This window comes from Sparus aurata, chromosome 17 (genome assembly GCF_900880675.1).
Source record: "Sparus aurata chromosome 17, fSpaAur1.1, whole genome shotgun sequence".
Classification (NCBI taxonomy): domain Eukaryota; kingdom Metazoa; phylum Chordata; class Actinopteri; order Spariformes; family Sparidae; genus Sparus; species Sparus aurata.
Window position 1 is genome coordinate 26653293 of NC_044203.1, and position 6000 is coordinate 26659292.

Genomic DNA, 6000 nt, shown 5'->3' on the forward strand with positions numbered 1-6000 from the left:
CTGAGCAACAACAGGACTGAGCAATGAGCCCATAAACAGATACAGGCTATGGTGTAGCAGTGTTGGCATTTTTGATGAGGCAGCAGCCACACACACACACTCACACACACACACACACACGCACACACACACACACACATATACTCCTCTTTCCCTTCGACCTCTGCTCTCAGAGGGAAGGCAGTGAGCACACAGGCTGCCGTAGGGACAGAGCGACAGTGTGCCCAGCTGCATGCCAACTGAGCCCGCGGGCTGCCCTAACCCATGCACCCAAGGGAGCAAACAGCCTCTACCGCTCTCTATATCACCATCTCTCCCTTTTTCCTTCTCTTGTCCTCCCACTCAGCCTCTCGCTGTCCCTCTCCATCTCCCAATTGTCGTTAATCTCTCTCCTTTCTCCTGCTGCTCGCCCCTCTCTCTCTCTCTCGCCTTCTCCTTCTTTCTCTCTCTCTCTCTCTCTCTCTCTCTCTCTCTCTCTCTCTCTCTCTGCACCCCATCCTCCTCTTCCCTCTCGCTCTTACTGCCAGTCCTAGAGAGTGAGTGACAGGCTGTGAATTGCTCTGAGGCTATACCCAGATAAAAGGCAAGGAATGCACATAAGTACACACACGCTCAGACGCACACACACGCACACACACTTCACCGGGAATCACATCCGCTGTCACAGAGATAGACACAAGTCCTGCCATCCTCATGTTGGGCGAGAGCAATACACACTCAACACATTGAATGTGGAGTGACAATCTCTTTGTCCAGTCTCCCCCCCTATACTGATGCCTGTGTGCTTGGTCACTCACTGTAATGGCACCGAGCATCCATCTGTGTGTGTGTGCGTGTGTGCATGTGTGTGTGTGTGTGTGAAAGAAAGAGAGATGAAGAAAGAGGGAAAGAAAGTGTGGGTGTGAGATGGAGAGAGACGGGGAGAAAGAGAGACAGATTGAGAAAGAGAGTGTGTGCATATGCGTGTTTGGATGTGCATGTGCGCGCGTCAGGGAAAGATATTGCGTCTCACAGTGTGCGGTGTCAGGTCTGGCTGTGTGAGCTGACACTGATTATAGTCTTCACAGCTCACTCCCATCACAGGCAACTATAGCCGCGGCCAAAGCCCTATATTTCAAAAAGTTGCAACACTGTGCAGGATCCAGAATTGCTTTTATGCCTCCAGCAGCTCGGCCACTGGCTTCCCGGAACGAAATTTAGAAGCCATGCCGTCAGACTGCTTGGCATTGAAAGAGAGTATTCAGACTTAATGGTTCTGACGGTGGTGACGATTTGACAGTGCCGGATAGCATTGGGTACCTGGTCGGATTATTCTTTGATTTGAATTAAAATTCTAGACAAATTTAACAAAGAATGTTATATATCATATATATATATAATTATCTATGCCACTGAATTTGACCTGATGAGCATTTGAGGACCAAAATGTTGTAAATAACAAGTAATCGACAGCTGTGTGTTTCATAATCACATTGAGCTACAAAAAACAAAGCACTGTTTTGATATTGAAACTGAAGTACTGTATGGAAGCCCGTTTCTGACAGTTAGAGACAATAAAACTGATAACAATGAAAACTCCCATGGAAAGTCATATTAATGGGAGAGAAATTATAAGATACAATTCTCAAATTAAGAGATAAAAAACAAGATTATGAGTCAAATCTTGACCTCTACCCTCATGATTTTGACTTTTTACCCCATAAAGACTTTAACATCATTACTATTTTTATTTCTTATCTCATAGTTTCGTCTTTTTATCTATATATATATATAATTGTGACTCAAAATAGGAATATTTTTGTCATCAAGCTAGTTTTCATCTCATTAGTATGGAATGCTAGTATCGGAGATTTATGAATGATATCCAGGCCCACCAGCAAATTATTATACAAATAGGTAACATTTTATAACCATAAACATTGGTTGCAACTTTACAGCAAACGGTTGTTATCACTCAGGCAAATCAACAACACATTCACCATTTGTTGCCTACAAATATATTTCAATTTGTAAATATGATCATTATCTGGTGCTGGTCGGGGTGGATATCATTTAAAATGTCTGACTTGTATGTATATGATACCCGAATCTCTTTACCAAAAGCAAGTCCTCATATTTAATATTTTTCAAAGCAACCTATGAGGGTTTTTACCTGCTACAGATCCGTGTTTCCAAATGAAAAACAGCTCTATCATGACCAGAAAATGAAAAAATGAATATGTAAATACTGTCCATATGGTCAGTGTGTGTTTATATAAAGCCGGAGAACTAAGGGGCCCAACAGTTTTGCATGTAAAACAGTTCTGGCGTGCTCTTGTTGAGACACATGCTCCTGTCTTTTGTGCCAAATGATAGGCCGCACTGCAGAGTGTATAATTATTGTAACAGGCTGTCTGTCTTATCCTGCATGCGCCAATGACGAGGAAGCATTCAGGAAAAACAAACAGCGACACTGATGACTGATGCCTGTTCTTAGATGCTCACATTTAAAGGGTCCACGAGACTCCTTTATCCGTAGGAGGACCTCTTTTTTTTTTTTTTTTTTTATCTTTTCACGTGCTCTCTCTTTTCAGTGTCATTGACTGCTTTATGCCAGATATAAAAAGCAATGCATGGCCAACGAAGCGCATAATGGGCAGATTCGACTAACGTGTCAGTGCAGAGGAGTGAAAAAGAGGAGGGGGCGGGGGGGGGGGGGAGAGAGAGAGAGAGAGAGAGGAGGAGAAGGTGAGGCAGGTAAGATGGAGTGATTGAAGGAGAGGAAAAAGGAGAAAAAAGACGGGAAGAGAGAGACGGATGGTGGCAGAGGGGTGGTGACCTGTGCCCCATCCTACAACAGAGGTAGCCGCCCTGGCATCTGCAGGCACAGCAGGCATCAGATGACATGCAACACGACTCGCGGGCTGTGACTGAAGTAGATTGGACCGGCACATTCATGCTGAGTCGTGGCGGAGAGACTCCGCTGTCGGATAAAGTGACTCTCTGTCAGATGAAAACAGATGGTAAAATGAGTGGGCGTCCAGTCCGAATCAGTCTGAATCACAACTGAAGCAACTATGAGCCAAATTCCAGGCAGGTTGAGTTAAAACCAGCGCGGGCTCGGTGGGAGATTCGGCAGAGCGAGCACTGAGAGGCCGGCAGCGCGTGCCCCTTCTCAACCCGACTCACCCGGAGTCATTTGAAGGCGACGTGACCGACGCTACGGACCCACGCTGAGAGTCTAATTCTCCGCTCTGTCATGTGAATCACGTACACCATGAGCGTAGTTGACTCCGGCTGATGTGTGCTGACATGTAAGGGCCCGTAGTGTGAATGTTAAATCACTGCACTGTGCTTCCATTATCCATGTGTAAATTCATGCTGTGTATGTGTACTGGAGATGATGTAACTGAGGTCAAGCGTTGTCCACAGCTAACTACTGGCCTCAGAATAATGGGCATTAGTTACATCACCACTGACATGCTGTTAACGCCCTGGGCTTACATTACTACCGTATATAAAGAGACACAGTGGAGTATATCGTAACTATTTATAAACTGATATGGTCGTTTGATATTTACGGCCAACAGATGATCTTTTATCACATGAGTGCCTGATCATGAAGAGTGTGAAAGCTCGCACAACCTCGATGACACTTTCAAATACTTAACGTCCACAGGTGACAACATACTTATGCACTGACTGCTATGCTATTGTTAGCATCGGGTATTTTGAAAATCAACAGACTGTTGGCCTAAAAACATGCTTGGGGTGTTTCACATGGCAAGGTTAGACAAGTATAATATATAATGTCCCTTATCTCAAACCTGTCGCAGGTAAACCCTCTTTCCAAATGAATCATAAAGGATCTCTGAAAAAGAAAATAAACTCTACCTGACGAGTACCAGTCAGTTGATTGTCTTCATGCACTCAGAATATGTTTTGTGGAAGTGCAGGTGCAGGCTACAGGTGAGCTAGCTGTGCCATGTTTGAATCGTCGTTGGCAGGGTCGGAGAAAAAAGTAAATACCTGGAGAACCAACAGTCCTGCTTTTGATTTTGACGATCGGAACTGAAAGCTCATTTCAATCGATTTTCTGATTTCGAGTCGAAACCACGACATCCGAACCATCAACCGTGTCCAAAAAGGTGTTTTGAAGCTAAGGCAAGAAAAAAGCCATACCGGTGGAGCAGTGATGTAGTCAGTGATTACATTTACATGCACATAACATTTCAGGCTTTTGCCCTTAATCAAGAGAAAGGCAGTATTCCTGAAGCTAAAAGCTGTTTACACGGCTAATGAAAATGAATATGCCACTAACATCCCTGTAAACATGAAGCCATGCATACTCTGATTAACGAACAGCCATCCTCCCTCGTTCATTTAACCAAGTTTCTGAAAAGCTGTGATAACCAAAAATCTGTTGATATTGAAGTTTTCACAACGCTCAAAAGTGGGTGTGTTTCTTCTTCCAACCACAAATGTGGGCTTCTGTTTTTTGCATGCATCTCTACTCCAGCCTCTCAAACTGCAGCATGGCTACCTGAAAAACATTGCGTTTGCCAGATGTCTTGCTGTCGGAAAGTGCTGCATTTGGAAAACAACGTTAATTATAAAAAGCATGATCGATTCCTTGGTCATTTTTGCTTAAATGTAACCAAACTGCAACGTTTTTACTATTACTACCTTGACAGAACCACCCTTCGTGTGCAAAGCTGACACTAGAGGGGGTGTAGGTAAAGCCCTTGGGAGGGAGAAAGTGTTGAATATTAGCGCGCATGTAAATGTAGTCAGTGAAACACAAGATCAAAAGGCCAGCTGCAGAACATGAAACATCACATTTACAGATAACACACCAGCAGTTGCATCTTTCTAGTATGTGTTTAATACCAGTTTTTGGGAGCTGAAGGAATAATTTGTCGCGGCTGCTGTTCACAACTTGATTCAGGTTTCAGTCACTTCCCTTCTCGTTTTTGTGAAAGTGCAACACCTTCCGCGCTGCCAGCACAGAGAATGAGCTTGGAGCTCTGCCGATTTTCACACCTTCCCACACCTGGCCAGTCGTTCTAGAAAGTGGGGATTGCTGTCAAATTTTCAGTTTTGGAAAGTCACAAAAAACTGGGCAAGAGATAAGCCATCATCCAGCCCTCTAAAACATGTCTTTTTTTACCAGTTTACAGACTCTCTGAACAGCATGTCTGAAGGGCCGTGTAACCAACATTAAGGCTTCTGAATAAAATATGTGCGGTCTTGTCACAGCAGGCTTATACAGAGACACCTCCTATGTTGTTTTTTTAGCTAGTGATATGTGTTTTCTGAAGACAGTCGGTTCGAATCAGTTGAATGGGGTGATATCCTGACTTGAGTGACTCCGTTTTCTCTTTGTTGGCTGAATTTCTTTAGTCGAACATCCTCGAATCACTTCCTTCTTGTTGTGTCTGTCTGGATCGATACTGATGCAGCAGCTACAGTTTCCTGATTTCTAAGAAGGAGAGTCTTTATTGTCACCCACAATCACAGTACAACGTATTGATGTAGGTGAAAGTTTCTTCTCTGCATTCAACACATCCTGAGAGCAGAGGGCAGCACAAGAGCTTCTGGTTCCAAATCAACTAGAATGGCACCCGGTAGAGAGCATACCTCAGCCAAAGCCCAACAGTTACCTTTTATTCAATCAAGCCTGATTCAAAATCAAACTCGATCGCCCCGTATCGCCACCTATAGCTGCTAATCCATCATTTAAAAATAACTGGACACATGCAGGGTTACAACTTAACACTGCAGATGGAATCATAATCTCTGTTGAATTGCGGAAGATTATGTTGATAAAAGGACAATAAAAGTCGAGCTGAAATGCCTCTTTTTTCTTTTACTATGTTCAAATCACATCCACAGTCACATGCACTTATGTACTTATGTGCACTTACTTAACTATATATGGTAGGAAATGTGATTTTTTTGTAGTTTCATATCAAAATCCAGTCGCATCTTCATTCTGTTAAACAAAATCTCACCAGTTTC